This window comes from Papio anubis, chromosome 7 (genome assembly GCF_008728515.1).
Source record: "Papio anubis isolate 15944 chromosome 7, Panubis1.0, whole genome shotgun sequence".
NCBI lineage: Eukaryota > Metazoa > Chordata > Mammalia > Primates > Cercopithecidae > Papio > Papio anubis.
In genome coordinates this window covers 149742575-149770186 of record NC_044982.1, presented here as the reverse complement: position 1 = coordinate 149770186, position 27612 = coordinate 149742575, and the positions used below count along the sequence as shown (strand labels likewise).

Here is a 27612-nt window from a genome sequence, read left to right as displayed (position 1 = left end):
CAGAAAAAAGTTCTTAAGGGCTCAGATTAAATGAGTTAAATCACACCATCTTGAAATAGGTATGTGTCATGCAGAGGCAGTAAAATAAAGGAAGTGTGTATGTGAAGAGAATAAAGTGAGACACAAATATATTTTATTATGTATTAGTCTAATAGTAGAAGTGTTTCTCTGTCTTTTCTGTTAAAAAATAGACTGTAGGACCTCATATAGTGATAAATTATGAAATAGCATGTATTCCTCTCTCATCCCTATTTACATTGGCATGTAAATTTTTTGCTACGACTAAATAAATCAAACACTAACAGCAGGTGTATGTCAATGGAGCTCTGAAAAAATGGTGCTGGTGCTTATGGCTAATAAAATAGCTGTAATTAATATTACATCATGAAGGTATGGTGTTGTCATGCTCAGGAATATTGGTTATTATAAGCTTTCATAGTTGGAAGAGAAAATCTTTTCAAATGGATCAATTGATGGAAACAGAGAAGACTCAAGTGCCCACATTACTGGTGACCAACTAATTTACCCAGCATGATTACACAAGAGAAGCCTTAGTAATTATCTAACTCAATTCCTTTATTTTACAGTTAGGAAAAAAATGTAGTTATTTTATTCGTTCATTCAACAAATATTTATTGAGTGTCAACTATGTACTACTCATGTTCTAGGTGTTGGCAAGAGGCCTAAGAACAAGTAGACAAAGATCTTTCTGTACGGAGCTGGCATGGTTGATTTGGGAAGGCCTCTTTGAAAAGATGGCGTTTAAGCTGATAGATTTATGACAAGAAGCAGTCAGCTGGCAAAGTTTGAGAGAAAAGCATCCTAGGCAGAGGTTCCTATTAGTGAAAGGTTGTAAGGCAGGAATAAGCCACGAATGACTGAGAAACAGGAAAAAAAAAAAAAGTTTTCTGTGGCTTGAGCATACTGAACAGGGGATCACGAAAGATGAGACAAGAGAGACAGGCACAGGGCAAACATGTTAGCTTTATAAGCCGGGGTAGGAAATTTTGGATTTTTCTCTGATAGGAAGCCATTGGAAGATTTTTAAGCAGGAGAGTGACACAGTACACTTATACTGAAACAATACAACAACCACTGTGCAGAGAATGGATCTAAGAAGGCAAGAATGGATGAAGGGTAGCTGGGTAGCCACTGTGTTAGTTCAAAGCAGAGATGGTTGTCTGGACTATGAGGGTCAAAGCGGAGATAGAATTATTTGTATATAGAATATGTTCTGGAGCAGAATTATCATGGTTACATGAAAAATTGGATGCCGAGGGTGAGCAAAATGTAGAAATTCAGAATGACTCCTAGGATTTTAGCTGGCGTTGCTGGGGAGATAGTGCTGTTTTGGTTTTGTCTTTTTTTGTGTGTTTTAAAAATTGCTTTATTTTTATTTTTATCTTTTATTTTTCAATCTTTTATTTTAAGGGCAGGGTACCAGTGTAGGTTTGTTACACAGGTAAACTTTTGTCACGGGGGTTTGTTGTACAGATTATTTCATCACTCAGGTATCAAGCCCAGTACCCATTAGTTATTTTTCTTGATCCTTTCCCTCCTCCCACTTTCCACCCTCCAAAAAGCCCCAGTGTGTGTTGTTCCCCTCTATGTGTCCATGTGTTCTCATCATTTAGCTCCCACTTATAAATGAGAACATGCAATATTTGTTTTTCTGTTCCTGTGTTAGTTTATTCATTATTCTTTGCTAAGAATAATGACCTCCAGTTCCATCCATGTCCCTGTAAAGTACATGATCTCCTCTTTTTCTTTGTAGCTGCATGGTATTCCATGGTGTATATGTACCACATTGTCTTTATCCAGTCTATCATTGATGAGAATTTAGGGTGATTTTATGTCTTTGCTATTGTGAATAGTGCTGCAATGAACATATGCATGCATGTGTCTTTATAATAGAATGATTTATATTCCTTTGGGTATATACCCAGTAATGGGATTGCTGGGACGAATGGTATTTCCATCTTTAGGTCTTTGAGAATCGCCACACCATTTTCCACAATGGTTGAACTAATTTACATTCCTACTAACAGTGTACAGGTGCTTCTTTTTCGCCACAACCTCGCTACCATCTGTTATTTTTTGACTTTTTAATAACAGTTTCCTTTTGAATTGGGAAAGACCAAAGGAAGAGTAGGATTGGGGGAATCTTGTTTTTGTTTTTGTTTTAGATATATGTTCCATACAGCTATGTGGAAATGTCACATAGACAGTCGATGTTAAGCATCTGGCTTATGGATGATGGTTAGAACCATGTGACTGAGCTGAGTGAATTCAAAGCATGGATAGACAGAGAAGAAATAAACCAACCAAAAAAAAAAAAAAAAAAAAAAAAAAAAAAAAAGAAAGCCCAGGACCAGACGGATTCACAGCCGAATTCTACCAGAGGTACAAAGAGGAGCTGGTACTACTCTTTCTAAAACTATTCCAAACAACAGTAAAAGAGGGACTCCTTCCTAACTCATTTTGTGAGGCCAGCATCATCCTGATACCAAAACCTGTCAGAGACACAATAAAAAAAGAAAATTTCAGGCCAATATCCCTGATGAACATAGGTGCAAAAATCCTCAATAAAATACTGGCAAACCGAATCAAGCTGCACATCAGGAAGCTTATCTACCACGATCAAGTTGGCTTCATCCTGGGCACACAAGACTGGTTCAACATACAGAAATCAATAAATGTAATACGTCACATAAACAGAACCAACGACAAAAACCACATGATTATCTCAATAGATGCAGAAAAGGCCTTTGACAAAATTCCACACCTTCATGCAAAAACTCTCAACAAACTAGGTATTGATGGAATGTCTCAAAATAATAAGAGCTATTTATGACAAACCCACAGCCAATATCATACTGAATGGACAAAAGCTGGAGACATTCCCCTTGAAAACCAGCACAACAAGGATGCCCTCTTTCACCATTCCTATTCAACATAGTGTTGGAAGTTCTGGCCAGGGCAATCAGGCAAGAGAAAGAAATAAAGGTATTCAAATAGGAAGAGAGGAAGTCAAATTATTCCTGTTTGCAGATGACATGATTGTATATTTAGAAAACCCCATCATCTCAGCCCCAAATCTCCTTAAGCTGATAAGCAACTTCAGCAAAGTCTCAGGATACAAAATCAATGTGCAAAAAATCACAAGCATTCCTATATACCAATAATAGAGAAACAGAGAGGCAAATCATGAGTGAACTCCCATTCACAATTGCTACAAAGAGAATAAAATATCTAGGAATACAACTTACAAGGGATGTGAAGGACCTCTTCAAGGAGAACTATAAACTACTGCTCAAAGAAATCAGAGAGGACACAAACTAAAGCAAAAATATTCCATGCTCATGGATAAGGAGAATCAATATTGTGAAAATGGCCATACCGCCCAAACTAATTTACAGATTTAATGCTACCCCCATCAAGCTACCATCGACTTTCTTCACAGAATTAGAAAAAACTATTTTAAATTTCATGTGGAACCAAAAAAGAGCCCACATAGCCAAGACAATCCTAAGCAAAAAGAACAAAGCTGGAGGAATCATGCTACCTGACTTCAAACTATACTACAATGCTACAGTAACCAAAACAGCATGGTACTGGTACCGAAGCAGATATGTAGACCAATGGAACAGAACAGAGGCCTCAGAAATAACACTACACATCTACAACCATCTGATCTTTTACAGACCTAACAAAAACAAGCAATGGGGAAAGGATTCCCTATTTAATAAATGGTGTTGGGAAAACTGGCTAACCATGTGCAGAAAACTGAAACTGACTCCTTCCTTATAACTTACACAAAAATTAACTCAAAGTGGATTAAAGACTTAAACATAAGACCTAAAACCATAAAAGCGCTGGAAGAAAACCTAGTCAATACCATTAGGCACATAGGCATGGACAAAGACTTCATGATTAAAACACCAAAAGCAATGGCAACAAAAGCCAAAATGGACAAATGAGATCTAATCAAACTAAAGAGCTTCTGTATAACAAAAGAAACTATTATCAGAGTGAACAGGCAACCTACATGGGAGAAAATTTTTGCAATCTATCAATCTGACAAAGGGCTAATATCTAGAATCTACAAGGAACTTAAACAAATTTGCAAGAAAAGAAAAATCCCATCAAAAAGTGGGCAAAGGATATGAACAGACACTTCTCAAAAGAAGATATTTATGCGGCCAACAAACATATGAAATAAAGCTCATCATCACTGGTCATTAGAGAAATGCAAATCAAAATCACAATGAGATACCATCTCATGCCAGTTAGAATGGCATTCATTAAAAAGTCAGGAAACAACAGATGCTAGAGAGGATGTGGAGAAATGGGAACGCTTTTACACTGTTGGTGGGAGTGTAAATTAGTTTAACCATTGTGGAAGACAGTGTGGCAATTCCTCAAGGATCTAAAACTAGAAATACCATTTGACCCAGGAATCCCATTACTGGGTATATACTCAAAAGATTATAAATCATTCTACTATAAAGACACATGCACATGTATGTTTATTACAGCACTATTCACAATAGCAAAGACTTGGAACCAACCCAAATGCCCACCAATGTTAGACTGGGTAAAGGAAATGTGGCATAGATACACCATAGAATACAATGCAGCCATAAAAAGGATGAGTTCATGTCCTTTGCAGGGACATGGATGAAGCTGGAAACCATCATCCTGAGTAAACTAACACAGGAACAGAAAACCAAATGCCACATGTTCTCACTCGTAAGTGGGAGTTGAACAATGAGAACACATGGACACAGGGAGGGGAACATCACACACCGGGCCTGTTGTGGGGTGGGGGAATAGGGAAGGGATAGCATTAGGGGAAATACCTAATGTAGATGATGGGTTGATGGGTGCAGCAAACCAACATGGCATCTGTATACCCATATAAGAAACCTCCACGTCCTACACATGTATCCCAGAACTTAAAGTACAACAAAGTAAAAAAAAAAAAAAAAAAAGAGAGAGATTGAACAAATGAAGGCCTAAGGACTGCAGAGGAGAAAGAGCCAGCAACAGAAACTAAAAAGCTGGATTAGTGGCATGCTGGGAAAAGTAGGAGATCATGGTGTCATGGAAGCCAGAAAGATGAGAATTGTTAACTATGGCAAATGCCGCAGAGTTATCATTGGCTTTGGCAAAATGAAAATGATTGTTGGTTTGTCTGGGGGCACCCAGGTAGAAAGTGCTTAAAGTATTTGTGATTTTCTTTTCCCCTCTACAAAAAACAGAAGTCTGGATTCTAATTTTGAGGACTTCTTCTACATGTTAGTTGTCTATCAATTATAAGGCTGCCCCATATCATTGGAATATTGGATTAAATAAGGTTTTATATTAGCTTGCCTTTGATATTTCTTTTATCAGTTAAAGTTTTATCTACATTATCTTATAACTTAACATCTGTTTTTTTTTTAAAAAAAAAATAGGAAAAGAACCAAAATTACTACTCCCTTTAAAGAAAAGAGAAACCAGGGCAAAAGTATGGTGATAGGAAACTTCTATAGGTAGTTGTTATGAATTTAGTAAGTAATGAGACTGAAACATGAGAATAGCTGATTTGCGGTTCCTACTACCCTTTTTGGATTCAGGCAGAACAATGATGTCAAAAACATCTACTTCTGGAGCTCTCAGAAATAAGTTGGGTATCTTTCACGTAATGATGCAAGACACATGGGCTGTTGTTTGCTGGAAGCCTGCAACAATCACCGAAGCTTTTAGAAGAGATCTTATCTACAGTTTTCCCTTTCTTATGGTAATCCATCCTCTCATCAAAAACACAGTCAGCACTAAAAAGATCTAAAAAATTTAAAAAATATTTCTATTGGCTGGGCATGGTGGCTCACGCCTGCAATCCCAGCACTTTGGGAGGCTGAGGCGGGCGGATCACTTGAGGTCAGGAGTTTGAGACTGGCATGGTTAACATCTTGAAATCCCATCTCTACTAAAAATACAAAAAGTAGCTGGGCATGGTGGTGGGTTCCTGTAATCCCAGCTACTCAAGAGGCTGAAGCAGAAGAATTTCTTGAACCTGGGAGGTGGAGGTTGCAGTGAGCCGAGATCACACCACCACACTTCAGCCTGGGCAACAGAGCGAGACTCTGTCAAAAAAACAAAACAAAACAAAACAAAACAAAACAAAAACAACACCTCCGAATTTTCTACTCAGGGAAGGAGTAAAGTGAATAAGTTGGAGATACTCGGCCAAAAATGCTGCTTCATTCAGAGATCTGAAAACTCACCTGATTCTGGTGGTATGTAGTACAATTGCATAGGATCTAAGTTCAAAGAACTTGACCCTAGTTAATTTGTTTTATAATAAATCCAGTTTATTAGCACTTTAAAAATGATTATTGCTTCTTCTGTTCAATCTAGGAACATGCCAAAGCTTTCCTGACAGACAGTACCTCTTAGAAGCTTCAACTCTAAAAGGTTTACAACACTCCTCACATCATACATAAAATATGACCTGAATGTAAATAAATCTCTTCTATATATATATTTTTAGACACAGGATCTTGCTCTGTTGCCCAGGGTGCTAGGCTGGAATGCAGCGGCACAGTTGTAGCTCACTGCAGCCTCACAGTCCTGGGCTCAAGTGATTCTCTTGTCTCAGCCTCTCGAGTAGCTGGGACTACAGGTGCTCGCCACCACACTTGGCCAATAAATCTCTTCTTAAAGTAAGCTTTTGCTTTTTCCTTAATTTTCTGCTTTTTGTCAGCCCTATCCACTGTCTCCTTACCCCATGCTCAATTTGGTATGCCTGTAGAGGAATGAGCAATATGCAAAAGAGAATTTATAGGAACATGCATAGAAGAAGCAGCTAATATATTAGCTGGAGAAGGTCTTGAAGAGAAACCAACAAACTAGCTCCTCTTATAGACAAAGAAACTGAAGCCTAGTGAAGGTTCCACATCCCACTGATGATGAGATCAGGTGGAAATCCAGGGAGTGGTGTGTCATAATCACATGAAATGTAGTTGGCACTGTTTTTGGATTGCAACGTTTGAGTGTCAACTGAGTGACACAACTTAGCACTTCCAAAATATGGCCTAAGACCAAAGGTCATTTCATCCCAGTCCATGTAAATAGAACTATAGCTTCCAGGAAAAGTGGCCAGACCTCTTCAAAATTATTACAGTTTGTTCTGAGTGTCAGATTTTAAGAGAATACTCAGGCGAAAGAGATGAGGCAACAGAAGTTAAGTCAGATGAAAAATAGCCCGGACAACTAGAAATGTTAAACTGGGCTAAAAATGCCTCCTGGAAGAGGAGGAGTGGAACAGGAGGTGAGAAAGTGAAGATTACACCTGTGTGGAATCAGCTTATTCTGCAAGACTAAAAATGTGTATATACTTGAAGGAGGTGGTATTCCATACGGGTTAGGAGCACAGCCTCTAGAATCATACAGAACCAAGTGGTCCTCTGTTCTTGTGGAAGTTTCTTAACTCTGTCTTGATTACTTCATCTCTAAAATGGGTTGATAATACTTTGAATGAATTTAAACGACATGCAGGTAAAGGATGTATTCCAATGTTTGGTATTTAATAAATGCTAAGTTGATAATAACTATTATTATTATTATTATTATTAACTTTTTGTATTCTTAGGAGAAGAAGGTCTTACTCAGGGTAAGTTTCACATCATTGAAGGAAGACAAAAGAAAACACCATTACATATGAATGTTTCTGAGAAGAATTCATGCACTGAGTAGATAGCTAGGAAGTCCCCTCAATTCAAACATAAAGTAGTGTCATGACTTTGACCTTCTAGTCAGTGTTTTTCCTACTTCAGGAGTGCACTGAAAATCAAAAGTATGATCTTCAAGCAATTCTTGAACCAGCAAAGTGTGGATTTAAAAACAGGAACAAAGACATAGCTCCCCTTCATAGCTCCCCTGTGCTGCGTCATTTCCATACCCACAAAATTCACCCAATAGTTGTTTTCTTCTATGTGTCTTCAGCCTTATCTGCCCAGCAACTCTGCTGTAATTATGATCCATCTACCAGATGTTTGAATCAGCGTTTGGTTCTTCTTCTGTCTCCATTTTACCTACAGAGAAAGAGTGTATGATGAGTGTGTTGGCTGGCATAAAGGGAGAAGGGGCACATATGGGAACGAGGGAGATCTAATAATAGCTAAAAGAGAATAAGTGGGGGTGAGGACAAGCTCTAAAGTTCACTATTTCCAGGATTAGAATAGGAGGCACAGAGTTCTACTTCCTTAGCTCTGCGCTAGCTGTCTGCCTTCCAGATTTTAATATACTAATTTATTTTTTAATCAAATGAAATGTACTCTTTTGTGACATTTAACGGGTGATCAGTACCAAATGGTCATTTGACTGTACAGGTCCCTATCTCTCATTCATAATTTTGTTGAGGTAAAATTTCAGTTTTGAATAATGCAAAGGATTTTCTGGAGGTTTCCTACATGGAAGGGGGAATAACAAACACAGAACTAGCTTTGTCCTGGCAGGGAGGCAATTCCAGCCTGTTGGGCCCCGGTGATGGAACCTGCTGGGGAACTGTTACAACATCCAGGTTCTCCTGGCCCTCACTGAGAAGCTGCTTGGTGCTGATGATCAATATACACGACAGCGATGAGGCTCAGTGACCGGAAAAAGGGTGATAATGCTCTCATCTTTATTTTGCAAAAGATAAAATGAAAGCCGGAAAGTAAGGGATTTGTGATCCCTAAAGGTTAAAGTTGTTTGCTATCCTGATACCAGACACACCTTTAAATATTGACTTTCACAGTCAGTGTATATCCAGATCCTCGGACTGGAAGCCCTGGCTCTGTTTAGAAGGGAAAGGGTAATTTTCTCAATATCCTTCCCTGAATTATTTTGAACACTAACAGAACAGGCCCTCCTTGGCCAGGTAGATACTATTTATCTGGCTTTGTAAACTGATAAATTCAGTAATTTATGGGACTTCAGCTGTCATCTTATCAGAATAACATGTACTTCTTTGGATTATGCAACAATCAGATTCTTTCTAGAAGGAAATCGGGGCAAACCTAATAAAATAACCACGATTTGGGGTCAAAAACCTTTTGGGTTTTCCTTCTCTATAAAATAGAGACAAATGACATATAAGCATTTGTATATGTAAAATGACATACAAGCTATTTGGTAGGTGTACAGCAAGATGCCGTGATTGAAGTGACCAACTACATTATACAAACTTGCAATAACACATTATGCAAAATAGAAAAAAATAAAATTCAAACCAAACACATGTGCTCGAAAATTGCATTGCTTGATAAAAACAGACTTTCCCTTTAACTAATGAGTCTAGAGGATGTATTTACAGGGCTATCAAAACAATCGGAAACATCATAAGGCATAACATTTGTTTGCCTTCTCAGGAAAGTAACTGTGCGGGCTTATGGATCATCTAAATTAGACTTTACTATTTTGATGTCCTTGCCATTTGTTCTTTTAAATTTCCAGCCTAGGGGGTATATTCGCCATCAGTGTGCATGTCTAAGTACCATTAAGGCTAATAGGAATTTGGTGCCTGAATCCAAAGAAAAATCTACCTCTGAGATGGCGTTTGCACGTGTAATGCACAAGAAAAATAACTAAAAAAAAAAATCTATTTCTCTCCATCCAAAGCATATAAAACAATTATATTAATTATAAGTACAAGATAAAATACTTGCTTGTGGAATTTTAAATCGATTTAACAAATTTGCAATTTTACGCATTTCTCTTGTACAAAATTGCCTTCCCCAAACATACTTAAGTCTCAGGCTTTGAAGAACCCAGTGATGAATGGAAATCAAGAGAAATAGGAGTGGTGGGAGTCCATTTCTCAACACGGTCTTCATTTATTTATATTCTGCAACACATGCACCCATGATGTTTGAAACTTATTTCCACTACATTCAAAATAAAACCTGGAACACAAAACAGCTTGCCTATATTTTCTTGTTTAAGACTCTATCTCCTGAGCTTTCCTTTGTATCTCAGTTCCTAACCACATAAGACATTTTCAGGCAAGAGTCGGTATTCAAATGAGATGTTAATTTAAAAAATTGTTACATCCTTCTGTTTATTTTGGTAGAAGGGAAATATTGGTTCTTCGAGTTGCATTAAAACCCAGATAAAAACCAGTTTTTATCTTTATACATCTTTCGGAAAAAAAATTCTACCTCAAGAAATTTCTTTAACAAAGAGAACATTATTTCAGACTCTAACATTTCTGTCTGCCGATTATCATTAGTCATAAGCTAAGCCTTGCACTAAATGTCTAGTGAGCACAGATAATGTTCATTTTGTCTGGAAGACAGGTTGCCGCCTGTCAAGGAGAGATGGAATAAATGACAGGTTTTGACTCTGTGCCTTGCAGGCATATTAGGCTAAGAAATCGCCAACATGATGAAAAATTATTTTGTCAAAAATTTGTAGGTCACCCATCATTGTCTAATGTATTCTGTGATTAATTGCTAGCATAGATCAGCATTATGTCTTTCCAGTGAATCGCTTAATTGTTGCCTGCTTCATGCTCTTAATGTAATGATGAGGCATCTGCTCCTTTCACATGTGCTTTTAAATGCCAGCTTTTGCATCCAGGTTACAGGGTTGGTAATATTCAACTTAAAGAACTAGTTCAAATTAAAACTTCAGGACCGCCATCTCTTTTTGCTTTTTATGGGAGCGTGCGTGGAAGGCTGAGTGTTAGTGTTAATGTATGTAGATTTTATTTCTGATGAGTGATTATTTGACTGCTCATTTTACGAAGATTTATGGTGTGCTTTCTATCTCCTGACTGCAGTGCTACTCTTATCTTTAATAAAGGAGATGAGGACATTAATCAGCCATTGTCAGGGCTCCTGACTAAGACATTAAATGTACTGTATGGGATAGGTAAACACGCTCCAGATCCTTCTCTACTCCACTAGATCAGGCAAAAAAACACTCATTATATTTATCATAATTTCACATCTGCTGTTTTTGAAGCAATGTACCATGAGGCCATAAACTGTATTACAACTGTGCATAAATTCAACTGATTTGTGGCTGGAGTAACTAATTCCTAAAGTACATTTTAGAAAAACAAGCAGTGAGCCCTGAAATTGCAATTCCATAAAGGCACTAAATTACTGACTGCAGAATCAAAAATTTGCTTGATGTGATTCTGCAGTGACCATTTTATAAAAAGTGACAGTGCGCCTGTGATTGAGTCAATAAAATAAGGACGAGTGAGCTGTACACTCAAACAAGATTAAAGAGAAAGGGAATGATGGAGAACAGACTCGTGGTGTACAAATCGAGAAAAGCATAACGTCTCCCCCAAAATGGCTGACGGAGGCAACTATTAATAGCAACAATATTGATTTGTCAGTAATCTTTTCATTATTTTGGAGGTGAAAGAAAAAAACGTAATCTGTCTCTCCTTTATTCATTTCACAGCATAATAGGGAGCATACTTAATATTTAACTAAATGGATTTAGAAATAATTTTTTAATTGTGGCATTAGCTATTGATTTAAGCTTGCCATAATATTTTCCAAAATTATAAAGGATAATTCTCTATGGGTTATTTACTTGTCTTCTTGGCTTTTAAAGGTGTATGTCCAAGTAATCTCTTTGTTAGGGCGTCTTGCTGTATTTGGGTAGAAAATGTGTGTGTGTGTGTGTGTGTGTGTCTGTGTGTAGGGGGGAGTGTAGTATCTATTTCTACGTGTGCTTTTGCTCTTCTGTGTATGCCTCACTTAATTTCTTACAAAGTTGATCTGCACCTGAACTTGCTATAATGTCTTCTCCAAATGAGAAAGGAGAGCAGAGAGTGATTCGTACAGGACAAGTAAAACCAGAAACACCATTGTTTTTGAAGACAAAACACACTTGACATTTGTGAAGATGAAAGCCCAAGGCAGACCTGACACTTGGAATCCTGAATAGAGAGGTGTGAGCCCACAAATGAAACCTGCTAAGGGTGGCAACCACGTATGTTCTCCTGGAAGTAGGATGTGATTGTGTGATTATTTATTGACTGGAAAAAGCAATTTAAGAGAAAAATAAATGGCACTGGGCTTTCATTGCTTGGGTTTCTCAATATATCCATCGCCTTTCACCAATTATTTCATGCACCTCTGCCGTTGTGGCTAGAAGTGCCACCGAGGTGCTTTTGTTTAGTTTGACTATGATACATATGCATTATTTGTTTAACGTTCTGTGTTTGGAGGCTCCTTCTCATTGAATGTGGGCAATTATTCACTACCCAGGGCAAATTGTGGAGGGCATTTACACAGAACATATTTTAGAGTAGTATAATCCCATTTGATTTTGTTTACAGAGGAGTATATTTTGCCATATTTTATCCTTCTCCCTGGCCACTATCCTGGTCAACTTCTATAACTGCAAATCTGGAGCTGGCACATTGAATATTGCTCTATTCTTTACATATAATATCAAGTCAAAAATGGTTGTGTTCATAAGGCATTGCATAGTTTCTATCTAATGATATCAATCTGTGCATCACAGAGCGTTTCTTTTCCTGACATTATTACTTTACTGAAATTAAGCTTGAAACAATCTGATGTCAGATACTGTATATCTACTTTTATTGCCAGCCTTTCTGAGCCCACCATATTGCCAGGACTGCATCTCATTTTAGATGGGTTTCACCAGATATATATTCTCAAGTTTATTGAGAGTTGGATAGATTACATTTCCCATACTCAAAGAGCAGGCTGGTCCTTTCAGTGCATTTTATAGAACAAATGTAAATTCCCATGCTGCAGTTGACAAAAATTCATGGTTCTTTTCTTAGTGTCAAAAATAAATCCAGCATAGCATTGGAGATGTGTGAGTGTGGTACAGTGGAGCAGGCTTCAGTTCACCCTTTCTGATTTAGCAGCAGTTTCGACGTACTTGAGAAATCTGTAAAAGTTCAATTATTATGGTCTAGGCAAAGAGATTTGCTCACACAACAGAGCTACTGTACTTGAGAATGAATTGTAAGACTCAATGAAATGCAAAGCACTTTCTGAGCATGGCAAGCTCTTTTACCTTCCATCTCCATTTTCCTCCATCTTTTCCCCATCTACTTATATCCTTACATGAAGCTTATTCTAAAGGCTTTCACTGCAGTTAAATAAAACACAAGCATAAAAAATTGCCGAATCACTCCATTAAAATGCAATAAAAATTAGTCTTCTATTACATATGGGAATTTATATATTTAGGAGGTACAGGATATGCAAAAAACAGTGATTAAATAAATTTATTAGCAGCTTGGCTTGATTAGTTTGTCAAGATTGCTTACATATGTATGCCTTGGAAAGGCAGAATTATATGAAAAAGGTATTTATAGCTAAAAGTAAACCAAACACACTGAATCATGGGAAAAAATGCTCTCAAACACCATGCACTTTATCAGCACAACACAGCTTGTGGACTGATTTTGTTTGTGGACTGATTTTGCTTATGGACTGATTTTGCTTGTGGTCTGATTTTGCTCGTGGACTGATATTGCTCGTGGACTGATTTTGCTCGTGGACTGATTTTGCTCGTGGTCTGATTTTGCTCGTGGACTGATTTTGCTCGTGGACTGATTTTGCTCAAATGTGAGAGCAGGTTCTTATAAACACACAGCATCTCCTTCTATATTTATATTCATTGATTTTTATTTTTTTCGTTGGTCAAAGCTAGGGGTTTCCTCTTATTATCCCACAAAAATTAATATTGCTTTTAGAAAAAAGTGAAAAAATGTCAGGAGTATTCCACAAAAAGAATGTAGTCTGACTACTACAAGAGTAGTCCAGGTATGTCTGCTCTTAACATTTTTCTTTCATCATGTCATTTTAGTTTATCAGGTATGAGAAACTGGGGTGTTAGTGTAACTTGGAAAAGGAAAGACTTACATAATTACCAATAGGAAGAATATGATCAGTCTTTTGTAAGGAGGAAGGTCTAGTTCCTTTAGTCACATTTAATCTCTTATGTATCTCCCTGGTGAGCATTGTAAAGAAGATTTTGTGGCATCTCAGATTAAGTTTGTCCTCCAGGTATCAGTAAAGTGAGGACAGCCTTTGGTTACATGGGGAAGACACATCTAGGTACATACCTTCCTCAGCCACACACATACCCACCATACATATGGAATATATTATACAGACATGGTACATTATTATTACTTCACAATCATCTCATATACAGTATTTATGGTGTGATTATAAAATAAATAAATGTAAGAAAACAATTATTTCAACTTTGTAAATTTTCATGAGCAAAGCAGCTAAGAACAGATAATCCTGAAAATGTATCACATGTAAATGAGAGTGTTTTATATATTGGCAAATACTAGTCCAAAATATAATCACAGAACTTATGTACTAGACATTATACTTTATGAAAATTGGTCATTTAAGAACACAGGTTTGCCCTAATTGAGGACTGTATCTTACATTCTCAAAGAAATTCACGGGATGAATATTTTAATACATATTTTTGGTGTATACTGGATCTTACATTCTCAAAGAAATTCATGTGATTAATATTTTAATAAATATTTTTGAGGGTACCGTAGCTTACATTCTCAAATAAATTCATGTGATAAATATTTTAATAAATATTTTTGGTGTGTTCATTACATGTCAGGCACAATCTGATGCACTATAAGCTTGTCAGATTCCATCAGTGTTTACGCTATCCAAGGTGAAAATAATGAAAACCCTGGGTAAAATGTCCTGTTATAAATATATATATAGAGAAATTCCCATAAGAGTACAAGCAATGGAACCCTGAACTCTACAAGCATTGCAGAGGATACGGAATTTGTATCAATACCTAAATATGCGTAGCTCTACCCATTCACTTACTCATTTACTCATTTAATATGTATGAAACGCCTATTATGTGACTGGCACTGATTTGGTTCTGGGACTACAGCAGTGACCCAGGGTAAGTCCGTGCCCTCCTACTGCTCACGGGGAAGTTGAATTCCAATGAGGGCAACTAAACTGGACTTGGTTAGTCTGAGAAGGCCACCAGGAGGAAGTGATTTCTGAAGCATCCCGCAACGTGAAGGACAAGGAGCAGCCGAGCAGGTGAAATGTGGGAAGCTTCTGACAGTGAGGGTGGTCCTTAAAAGAGTATTCTCGGCCGGGCGCCCTGGCTCACGCCTGTAATCCCAGCACTTTGGGAGGCCGAGACGGGCGGATCACGAGGTCAGGAGATCGAGACCATCCTGGCTAACACGGTGAAACCCCGTCTCTACTAAAAATACGAAAAACTAGCCGGGCGTGGTGGCGGGCGCCTGTAGTCCCAGCTACTCGGGAGGCTGAGGCAGGAGAACGGCGTAAACCCGGGAGACAGAGCTTGCAGTGAGCCGAGATCGAGCCACTGCACTCCAGCCTGGGCACAGAGCGAGACTCCGTTTCAAAAAAAAAAAAAAAGAGTATTCTCAAGTGAGGGAATAGGTGATGGGAAAGCCAGGAGGTGAGAGGAAGCATGGGCTACTCTAGAAACTGGGAGAAGTTCAGTCTCTCTGAAGTGAAGGTGAGATGGAGAGAAGAAAGCAGCCAGGTCACGGTAGAAGTAAGTTCAAGTTCTGAATATACCTTTCACGGCAATCAGAAACTATGACAATGCTTTAGATAAGCAAGGGGTGATCAAAGTGTCATTTCATAAAAATTACTTTATTGTAGTCTAGAAGAGTACTCTCCAAACTTCTTCATCACACACTCCCATCAGTAAACACTTTTGAACTCATCTCAAATATATGAATATTTCCTTCTTTATTTATAAACATTATACTGGTTCTGTTGTGCTAATATGTTTATTTTTAAACAATGCACAAAAATTCACATGCAAAAGAATAAGCTCTTTGTCAGATGGGTAGATTGTAAAAATTTTCTCTCATTCTGTAGGTTGCCTGTTCACTCTGGTGACAGTTTCTTTTGCTGTGCAGAAGCTCTATAGTTTAATTGGATCCCATTTGTCAATTTTGGCTTTTGTTGCCATTGCTTTTGGTGTTTTAGTCATGAAGTCTTTGCCCATGCCTATGTCCTGAAAGGTACTGCCTAGGTTTTCTTCTAGGGTTTTTATGGTTTTAGGTCTTACATTTAAGTCTTTAATCCACCTTGAGTTAATGTTTGTATAAGGTGTAAGGAAGGGGTCCAGTTTCGGTTTTCTGCATGTGGCTAGCCAGTTTTCCCTACACCATTTATTAAATAGGGAATCCTTTCCCCACTGCTTGTTTTTGTCAGGGTTGTCAAAGATTAGATGGTTGCAGATGTGTAGTGTTATTTCTGAGGCCTCTGTTCTGTTCCATTGGTCTATATATCTGTTTTGGTACCAGTGCCATGCTGTTTTGGTCCTGGAAATCATCATTCTCAGCAAACTAACACAGGAACAGAAAACCAAATACTGCATGTTCTCACTCACAAGTGGGAGTTGAACAATGAGAACATACAGACACAGGGAGGGGAATATCATACACCAGGGCCTGTTGGGAGTTGGGGGGCTAGAGGAGGGAGAGCATTAGGAGAAATACCTAATGTAGATGACAGGTTGATGGGTGCAGGAAACCACCATGGCACGTGTATAACTATGTAACAAACCTGCACGTTCTTCACATGTATCCCAGAACTATTTAAAGTATAATAAGAAAACAAGAATTTTAAACATATTTTAAAAATGAGCTAATTTTTAAATGTGTCTTAGAAATTTTAAAACAGCATTTCATTTTTTAAATGCACTGATACCTTCAATTTCAAATTGTAGATGTTTGTTTTTGCATAGAAGATGGTTGGTTTTGATATGTCCTACTCTCATGATTGCATCATTTTTATCACATATCATTTCAGTGAGGCCTGCCCTGACCAATTCATTTAAAATTATAAACCCTTCCCTGTCGTTCCCCATCTCTCTTCCCTGCTTTATTTTTCTCCTATTACTTTTGAGTGCCCTATGTGGTTTCCTTATTTAGCTTATTATGTCTCTTTCCCCTCTTCCCCATGAGACCAGAGACCTGTCATTTTGTCCACTGTCATATGCCCTGGGCCTGGAATACTGCTTGGCCTGTAGTAGGTGCTCAAGAAATATCTGTCTCATGAATAGGGTGAAGGTCATTATTAGCAACTTTGGATATTAACTCATATTTCCAATAATCATATGGATAATTTTAAGCCTTTTTGCCCAAATTTGTATTCAACTTGTGTGAATTATGATGCCTTCAATTAGGAATAAGAGGAATGGTTGCCTGTGCTTGCATCGCTCATATATCTTAATACCACAGTTTTCCTTTCAAACCCAGAGGGTCATGGTGTGAGGGGTAACTTAGCTAGAACTAGATAGTGTTATCTGGAAGCCTGTCTAACTGGGCAAGTGCAAACGATTATGTGCTGGGAGAGGCAGGAGGGCACCCCCTGCCCTGTGGAGGCCACAATTTGCTCTGTCTCCCTCTTGAGCTGGGACACAGAGGTCAAGAGGGAGATTGGTCTGAGTGAGGTTGTTAGTGTCAAACCATATATTAAGTATTAATAAAGATTCATTTCCATTAATTTTTAGATACGAATCAATATAAGTAGAATTCCTAGTGTGTTCTCTCACTTCAGTGGCCCACTGAGTGCTTTCAAGAAAACGAGGAGAGACACTGCATCGAGGGCCTGGCTGAGGGCAGCAGAGGGGTAAGGAAGGACTGGTCAGCTTCACTTGAGGAAGTCTGGGTGGGCAGTCTCCCAGGCATTCCAATTTGAAGGGTTCACCCCTTATTGGGAAATATTTTTCTGCTATGCTTATTGTTTTTAAAAGTTCAAACAAGTCACACCCTTCATCTATTACACCACTACTTTGCCAATGTGTAAAACAAGTCACTGACATGTGATAATGAACAGTTTTAGGATTGTCTGTTTTTTTTTTTTTTTTTTTTTTTTTGAGATGGAGTCTCGCTTTGTCGCCCAGGCTGGAGTGCAGTGGCACCATCTTGGCTCACTGCAAGCTCCGCCTCCTGGGTTCACGCCATTCTCCTGCCTCAGCCTCTGAGTAGCTGGGACTACAGGCACGCACCACCACACCCGGCTAATTCTTTGTATTTTTAGTAGAGACGGGTTTTCACTGTGTTAGCCAGGATGGTCTCCATCTCCTGACCTCGTGATCCGCCCGCCTCGGCCTCCCAAAGTGTTGGGATTACAGGCGTGAGCCACCGCGCCCAGCAAGATTGTTTGTTGTTAACCGTCTCTGCTTAGCTAAAAGCAGAGACCAAGTAGACTGCAGTTGTACAATTATATGTATAGAGATTTGCCCATAGTGAGAATTACTACAATTTAGAATGTGTTTCTAATAGTTCCCATTCCTATACCTGTGGTCTATGACGAATGATATAGGTGGGCTCTTACTTGGCACAACATTTCTTTGGATTCTTTCACAATCTGAACTCAGGAAAAACTGATTTTGTCTTAATAAAAATTCTATAGAGACCGTGGCCTTAATTCACTTCAACTGCTGGAAGTACAATCAGTATTCTGAAATAGGCAGGTATTTCCTATTTTTAAATTGCTTGTATTAGCTTCCTTTTTATTTTTAAAACACATGGTTTTGTTGGAAAGCAGACACTTTGCCGCTCATTCCAGGTAAACAGTGAATAGTTGATTGTATCTGCCTATTTCCAGCTGATGAAGACCATGCTCAACAGAAAGAATGGTGCTAGAAATAAGTAGTTTTAAACTTGTGACTTGGCAGCACTGTCTACTTCTGAAGGAGGTGGGCAATTTGTAGTTTACCCACTGTATAGGTTTTGTACAAAAGCCTGAGTTAACTGGTCCCACATTTATTGAAATGGTCTTCTAACATCTCTTACAGATTGATGCCACCTCTGCGAACAGCCTTGCTGTTGGTCCTGTAATCCAGCTACACAGGGATAGTTTTAATGAGTTGTTAAACTCCCTTGTCACCTTGAGACCCAATTATTCAAACTCAGGGACCGTAATCTAATTGAATCATTTCAATAAAAAAATTATGATTTTCATCTAAGTTTTACTGTAATATACTCCAGTGGATTACACGGAGGTTATTCCAGCATCCTTTCAACTTTTGCAATAAAGACATCTCTGTAGTCACAAAGCAGGGCCAAATCCTCATATGTGGCTAAGTTCTTTCAAAGTGGAGGGCACTCTTTTACCTAGTCTCTTTCTGAGGGTGCTTCTATGCCATGTTTGCCCAGTTTGTGTACATATGTGCAAGAAATGGGACCAGTACACAGAGCTTTTTATGAAGTAAGTATGAAGTGGTATATCACATATGTGCTGAGTGATCTGGACTGTACAGAGCTAAAGCATTCATTTGGCCATCTTGGCAATCAATACTGACCACCTTGACTGCATGCTTAAGTCTGGAGTCTGCATTAATTACTTGGGTGAGCAACATGAAGAATCAACTGCATCAGGATTCTATGTATATCATTCAGATGGGCACAATCTTGGTCAATGTTTAACATGGACTGTGCTCTGAAAATCTGAGCTATAATATTATAAATCATAAATTCAATGGGCAAGGGAAAGAAACAAAAACCTAAAGGTCTCAATTTCCATAATAAAGTACACATAAGACTATATTTGTGTTATAATTCTGTGATTTCTAACATTTTTTCCTATTGTGGTAGAAGATACTTCTATAACTTAGACCAAAATTTCAAAAAGAGAAAAAACATTAATCATATGCTAATTAGCACATATCATTAAATGTTATAGAGTGAGACAGGAAGCCTTCCTCCTTCTAAATGGCTCATTCCATTTCTTCTACACTGTCAGATATTTGGCCATTTCTCTCTCTGTCTTCTCTCTGATTCAGTTCTTTGCTGTGCAGACTGCAAAATATAATAACTTCTAAGCAGTGTGTAAAACAAAGTGCTCAATTCACTTTATTAAAATATCCAATAATAATTGATTTAAAGGCAATAAAATGTGTTCATTAGAGGGTTTATATTCAAGAAATATTGAAAGTATACCTAAAACTGTCACTTTTATTGTGAATGAACAGGATAATATAATTTGAAAAGAGTGTGATCATACTAAAGATTTGTCCTGCAGCATTATCTGATAGCTCGTAAAGTGCTGAAATTTAATATGATGCTTTCAGTCAGTTTAATTGAAATTTAATTGCCACTTTGGGCAGAAGGTTTAGATCTGATCAATAAAATATTAAAGATTTTGTGCTTTCACTTGGAACTGCTCCTTTAGTGATGCATCAAGAGGACCCTCTATTTTCGGAAATATTTGTTTGTTGTAGTTCACACAGTGCTCAATATCACTTTCTAATCTGAAAGTTTTAATGTGCTGTGCAGACAAACAGTGGAAATAATAAAGCAATAGTTGATCCATTTAATTACAACACGATGAAAGAAATAACGGTCACCTTCAGATTCATGAGAAAGGCATTAATGGAAAAGAGCAATAAATATTTTGAAATGTCAAACCTCAGAAAGACAGAGTCCAACTTGAGCTGGGTTGTAAATCAGACGGAGGGAAGGACCTTGAAAAAAAGATGGTTCTTTGGTATTTTAGAAATAATTACTAATACGAAAAGGGTAATGATGAAACTATAAATTACATTAAAAAGGGCCATTAGAGGAGGATTAGTTTATAAAGCTGAGGGATGGTTCTTAACATTGTCCTCCTGGTTATTTCTACTTCTCATTTTATTCAGGAACCCCCTGCTCAATTATCTGATTATTAATAAATTAATTGATCACTACTTTGCACTTCAAATACTAAAGTCAAGTTAAATTTCTTCTTTTCAGAGATTCCCATGGGATTTCCATGTTACTTATATTTTAGGAAGGAAGGAAGTTGAAGGTTTCTTAAGATAGGTGAATAGTAAACTGAAGAGTAACTTTAAGCTAAGTTATGTCTTTACTAATATGTCTTAAAATTATGATTTCTTTTAGATCGCTATGTTCCAAAGATGACTTTGAAATTCCTGTGGCTACAAGGTTTTCCAAATGACCTTTGGTATAATTCTTTTCCTAATGATCCCTCACTACCTGTAGAACTTTTAAATAGCTTCATGTTTGGGAACATATATTTCTTTACTCACCAGTCTCCTATGAGATTCTAAGTTCAATAACATGGTATGTTGTTTTATTTGGTTCATTATATCTCTGAAGTATAAATATGTTTTTTGTTTACAACCATATCTAGTTATCTGTATAAAAAGACTAGTTATCTGTAATGACCTAATCACTCTTTTCTTCTCTATCCACCTCTGTCCCAGATTTCTCTTGATTGCCTGAAATCATTATAGTTTTTAATCTTACTACCTTATTGCAATAGATCATTTTATTTTGAAGTAGACACATTTTTTTCCTATTACCAGTCAAATAAATTGTATTTTTGTGATATTTAGATACTGGACAGTATTATGGACCCTGGGAATACAACAATGTCTAAGAAAAACATTCCGAGCTTCAAGGAACCTAGTTTCTAGTTGCTGAGAGACAATAAACATACATACATAAAGAAGACAAATTAAATTCATGACAAATACAGTACTATGAAGGAGATAAAATAGGTTAATTGGGAGAGGGTGACTGGTGTGTGTTTGTGTGTGTGTGTTTATGTGTATGTGTGTTTGTATACTAGCAGCTTTGGCTCCTTTTCTGAGGAGGTGGCATTTAATGACAATAGGAGGCAGCCTTGTAAGGATTTGGGAGAAGGCATTCTAGGCAGATGAAATAACAAATGTAAGAATACTGAGACAGGCATGAGCCTGATTTTAGGGTACATGCAGAATATCAGTGAGACACTTAATGCAGTAACCAAGGTGAATATTGGGAAGAAATGACATCAAAAGGGAGGCAGGGATGAGATCATGTAGGGTTTTGTAGGCCATAGTGAGAAGTTTTTACTTTATTTAAGTACAAAGAGAAGCCATGGGAAGGACTTAAGCAGAGGCATGCAGGTAATGATGGAATGTGTATATGTGTGCCTACTGGGAAAACCAATAGGTTTGCTTGGCTCCTGGTAAGTTAGAGGTGCCATTTGTGATATATTAAGGAGGCAGTTGGATATATCAAGTGATATATCAAGGAGGTAGTTGGATCTAGGAGGTTAGAGCTCAAAGAGAGGTCTTAACTTGGGATTTAAATTTTATTAACATATAGATGTTACTGGAAAATAGATGGGATTATTTGAGAGATTGTAGGTAGAGAAGAGAGAATCAAGGACAGGGCATTGGTGATCACTAGAGATCTAGATTTAGAAATGACAGAACAGGGGAAGCCAGGAAAAAAGATTGAGAAGGTGTGACCAGTGAAGGTGAAAGAAAATTAGGAAAGTGTGGTATTATTGAATCTGAGATAAAGAAAATGTGGTATAAGTACACCATGTAATACTACTAAGCCATAAAATAGAACAAAATAATGGCCTTTGCAGAGACATGGATGGAGACAGAGGCCATTATTCTAAGTAAAATAACTCAGAAATGGAAAACCAATATCATATGTTCTCACTTATAAGTGGGAGATAAGCTATGAGGATAAGAAGATGGTGTTTAAAGTAGGTCACTGTAGATCACTGAAGACCTGATTCCTTCAATGGGGTGATAGAAAGGATTTGGTACTTTGAGAAGAGATTGGGGAGAGAGAAATCGGAGCCAGTGAATATAGGCGCAGTGGCTCACACCTGTAATCCCAGCACTTTGGGAGGCCGAGGTGGAGTCAGGAGTTCAAGACCAGACTGGCCAACATGGTGAAACCCCATCTCCACTAAAAACACAAAAATTAGCCGGGTGTGGTGGCAGCACCTATAGTCCCAGCTACTTGGGAGGATGAGGTAGGAGAATTGCTTGAACCCCCGGGGTGGAGGTTGCAGTGCGCCAAGATCACGCCACTGCATTCGAGCCTGGTGACACAGTGAAACTCCTTCTTAAAAAAAACAAAAACAAAAAAAACCACACCGGTTTGATGGAATGGAAGCAGAGAAATGGAGCAGGGGCTAGAGAGCTAAATGGGTTTGAGAAAGATATTCTTTTTTTTCTTTCTCTCTCTCTATATTCTTAAATATATATTTCTCTCTATATATTTTCTACATATAACAAATACATTTCTCTCTATTTTCTCTATATTTCTCTCTAGATTTTCTCTATATAGGAAATACGTAAGGAATTGGCTCACATGGTTATGGAGTCTGAAGGTTTCAGAACCATTTGACAAAGGAGAATGGATAGGGTAAGTTCCAGTCAGAGTCTAAAGTCAGGAGAAGACCAACATCCCAGGTCAAATACAGTGAGGCAGAGAGAGCAAATTCTCCCTTACTGAACCTTTTGTTCGATTTAGGCCTTCAATAGATTGGCTGTGACTCACTTACACTGGGGAGGGCAATCTGCTTTACTCACTTTACCAATTCAAATGTTAATCTCTTCCAGAAGCACCCTCACAGACACACCCAGAATAGTGTTTAACCAAATATCTGGGCACCCAGTGGCCCAGTCAAGTTGACACAAAAAACCATTACAGAAGGCATTAAACAGACAGCTTTGAGGGGAGAACAATTTAATTTAATAGGCATGCAAATTATCATCATCATGTATGAAGATTTGTAATCATAAATAAAGGGAGTCATTAAGTGTGGATACATGATTTTCTTCAGCAATGCTCAATGATTTGTTTGCAGACATTGATTAAATGAGTTAATCGGTGTTGATGTATTGCCAGCTTAGTACAAGGAAGGCAAATGGGGCAAGATAGTTAAGAATGTTCACAAGAGGGTGAGCATAGAGACTGTGCAATCTAGGCTGGATTAGGAGGAAATTGAGAAGATCAGTGGCAAGCTGGAGAGCGAAATCAGTGGTGGGAACCATTCTCACTAAAGTCATAAAAATATGAGAGTATTAGCATAAGTGAACTGAAAGGATATATAATGATAGCAGGTGATTTCCAGAATTTTTTTCTTCTGGAACACAGAAAGCAACTAAAAAGTATTAGGGCCTTCCTTCCTATGGATATATAATGTGCTTAAACCTATTGATTTTCACAAATAGTGAAATATATGCAGGTAGGATATACCAGGGAGAAGAGGTGTCAATTTGAGCAGCTTATCTGATGCACGTCCCTTGAGATAGTTTGGAAGTCCCTTCCAAATCTCACGAGATATAATCCCCAGTGTTGGAGGTGGGGCCTGGTGAGAGGTGTTTGGATCATGGAGGCAGATCCCTTATGAATGACTTGGGCCATCTCCTTGGTGATAAGTGAGTTCTTGGTCTTAGTCCACATGAGATCTGGTTGTTTAAAAGTGTGTGGCAGTTCCCCACCTCCTTTCTCTTGTTCCTGCTTTCCCCGTATGATGTGCCTGCTCTCATTTTGCCTTCCGTCATGCTTGTAAGCTTCCTGAGGCCTCCCCAGAAGTTGATGCCAGAGCTATGCTTCCTATACAGCCTGCAGAACCATGAGCCAATTAAACATCTTTTCTTTATAAATTACCCAGTCTTCGGTATTTCTTTATAGCAATGTGAGAATGGCTTAATACATCCCTCAACTCATAGGCCCCTGTAGACCTCAGTTTTACACCTGGAGGACCCTTTTGCTAACAGATGACTGTTGAGGTCGCTGGGAAGGCTCTGTTTACTCATTTCTTTCATTCCTACATGGTTGTTGACTGTAAATACCCTGGGGACTTTCACACAGTTTTTGGAGTAGGTCATGCTTAAGATTTCTGAAACTTCGGTTTCAGCTGTTAACACTATGATCTCAGCTGGTAGCACAGAAAGTCTCTTGGATCCAAGGGATTCCAGACAAAAGCAAAGGTAAAATTAGAAAGTGAACTCTAAATATGCAGATGGAAAATGGCACATGTTTAAAATTATTGACCAGAGGTATATAATAGAGTGTTTATTCCCTGAGATCCTATTTTTTGAGCTCACAAGGTTATTTCTTTTTTCTCACTTACTTCTTAAGTTCAGCCACCCTGGAAAAATAAATGATAAATCACAAATCAATTCCGTTTTAACAACGAAATGACCACCTGATTCATAGCTTTGTACTAGGCATTAAGATATAGACCAATAAAAGTTGGTAAGAGATATGAGCCCAACTTGAAGAAGTTTTTACAGTCTAGTGACCTAACAACTGAATAATTTCCACCCCGTCACAGTCAATAAATATTGAAAACCCACAGCAACAAGTGTGTAAAAGGGACTATTTCTGTTTGCTCCTGGGACTCAACTCATTGTACAAATTAAGAATCCAGAGAGGGAGGATAAAGAACCAGAAATATTGTTAAGCATTCTGGGAGACTGAACTAGAGCTACAAAGGGCTTGCTGACCACCGAATGGACAGCGTCATATTGCCTGTCATTCCTAACCGTGTGTGTGTGTGTGTGTGTGTGTGTGTGTCTGTGTGTGTGTGGGTGTGTGACTGACTTACGTTTTGGCTTCATAGAATTCGTCTGTTAAACACATTATTATGTTTATGATAAAGATATTGTTCATTACATAACCCAGCACCTTATTTGTGTAAACATTTACAATTTCTAGTTGGTTGTGTACAAACCAGTTGGACCTATTCATGAAAAATGGCTCATTCTATCATGTATTCTGAAAACTGTAAGGTGGCTTTACTTTTTTTTTCTGTTGGCTGCCAGAAATCTTGGAGCCAAATTTATGGCCCATCTCTAACAAGCATGTAGACTCCATAATATGTTATTGCTAGCTTCCTTTTTAAAAAAGCAGAACATATTAATCAACACATCATTCAATCATTCAATCAATCAATCATCTTCATAAATAGGAGGCTAATGGCTCAAAGTGCTTTGGAATCCCAAGGAAGCTGAAACCTGTACACAAGCCTACAAGACCTTTCTAAACACATGTTAGATCTTTGCTAGCCTAATTTAGAGCTTGGATACCTCCCCAAACTCCTGTATTCAGATTCTCTCCTGTAATAACTTGAAGATTGTCCGGCTAATGCTGATATTATCTGTCCTTGCCTTCTCAGAAGCAGGCCTGATTTAGAGTTTGAATTTGTTAGGACTCCACACTCTACTTTCTAAAGGGCATGCTAAACTTCTGGAATTTGTTTTTGAAGCTCCTCATAGGATTTGCCTGTAACATTTGTATGTTTACTTGAGAGTATTCTAGGGCCCTCCTTAGAATTATAGTTTTTGACTGATTCCATTAACTTTTTTTTTTTAAGAAGAAAAAACTACAAGGGATATACTATTATTAAATGAATACTGGAAATACAAAACAAACTAGAAACAAGAGGAAACCTTGCTTGATTCTACCACAGAAAGACAATCACTGCTGATGTCTGATGTCTCTTTCTTTTTTATTCATAGACTTTTCTCTTAACTGTTTTTCAGTGTTTCAGGTGTGCTCCAAATAATAATTGCTAATTCACTTTAAATGTGTCTATTGTGTGATGAAATGGTGCAATGGTTAAGAATGCGATCTCTGGAACGAGACTGCTTTTTAAATGCTGGTTTTTTGACTTACTAAGTGTGTTTCACCTCAGGCAAGTTATTCTAATATTTCATGCCTCAGTTTTCTCATTTGTAAAATGGGAATAATAACATCCACCTCTGTCATGGCTCATGCCTATAATCCCAGCACTTTGGGAGGCTTAGGCAGGAGGACTGCTGAAGCCCAGGAGTTCGAGACCAGCCTGGGCAACATAGTGAGATCTCATTTCTACAAAAAAATATAAATAAATTAGCTAGGCATGGTGGCACGTTTCTGTGATCCTAGTTACTTGGGAGGTAGAGGTGGGAGGATCACTTGAGCCCAGGAGGTCGAGGTTGCAATGAGCTGTGACTACATTCCTACACGTCAGCCTGGGCAACAGAGGGAGACCCTGTCTCAAAAAGAAATACTATCCACCTCAGTACGTTATTGTGATCATTAAATAAGCTATTGCATATGAAACACATAGAACAGTGGCTGGCACATAGAAAATGCATGATAAGTTTTAGCTGATATTAAGTAGCATGGTTTCTATATATTGGAAGGATATTTTTCCTGTAGTTTATATATTCAAAATTTTATTACAAAAGGATCTACAATTAACTCTAACAAATCAACGAGAAAAAACAAACAATCCCATCAAGAAGTGGGCTAAGGACACGAACAGACAATTCTCAAAAGAAGATATACAAATGGCCGACAAGCATATGGAAACATGCTCAATATCACTAATAATTAGGGAAATGAAAATCGAAACCACAATGCAATACCCCCTTTACTCCTGCAACAATGGCCATGATCAAAAATAGTAGATGTTGGTGTGGATGTGGTGAACAGGGAACACTTCTACACGGCTAGTTGGACTGTAAACTAGTACAACTACTGTGGAAAATAGTGTGAAGATTCCTTTAAGAACTAAAAGTAAAACTACCATTTGATCCAACAATCCCACTACAGAGTATCTACCCAGAGGAAAATAAGTCATTATATGAAAAAAGAGACTTGCACACGCATGTTTATAGCAGCACAATTCACAATTGCAAAAGCGTGGAAACAATCCAAATGCCCATCAATCAAAGAGTGGATAAAGAAACTGTGGTATATATCTCTATGTCTATCCCAGCCTCCCAAAGTGCTGGGATTATAGGCATGAGCCATGACAGAGGTGGATGTTA

General features: G+C 38.0%; 1 long non-coding RNA gene across 1 annotated transcript in view; it reads right to left on the bottom strand.

The window, feature by feature from the left end:
• Nucleotides 1-6592: 6592 nt before the first annotated feature.
• The window catches only part of LOC116275875, a 254134-nt gene continuing 233114 nt past the window's right edge, over nt 6593-27612 (bottom strand). Inside the window, exon 3 of the long non-coding RNA XR_004185202.1 lies at nt 6593-8081. This is a non-coding gene — a long non-coding RNA (uncharacterized LOC116275875). The remainder of the gene's footprint in view (nt 8082-27612) is intronic.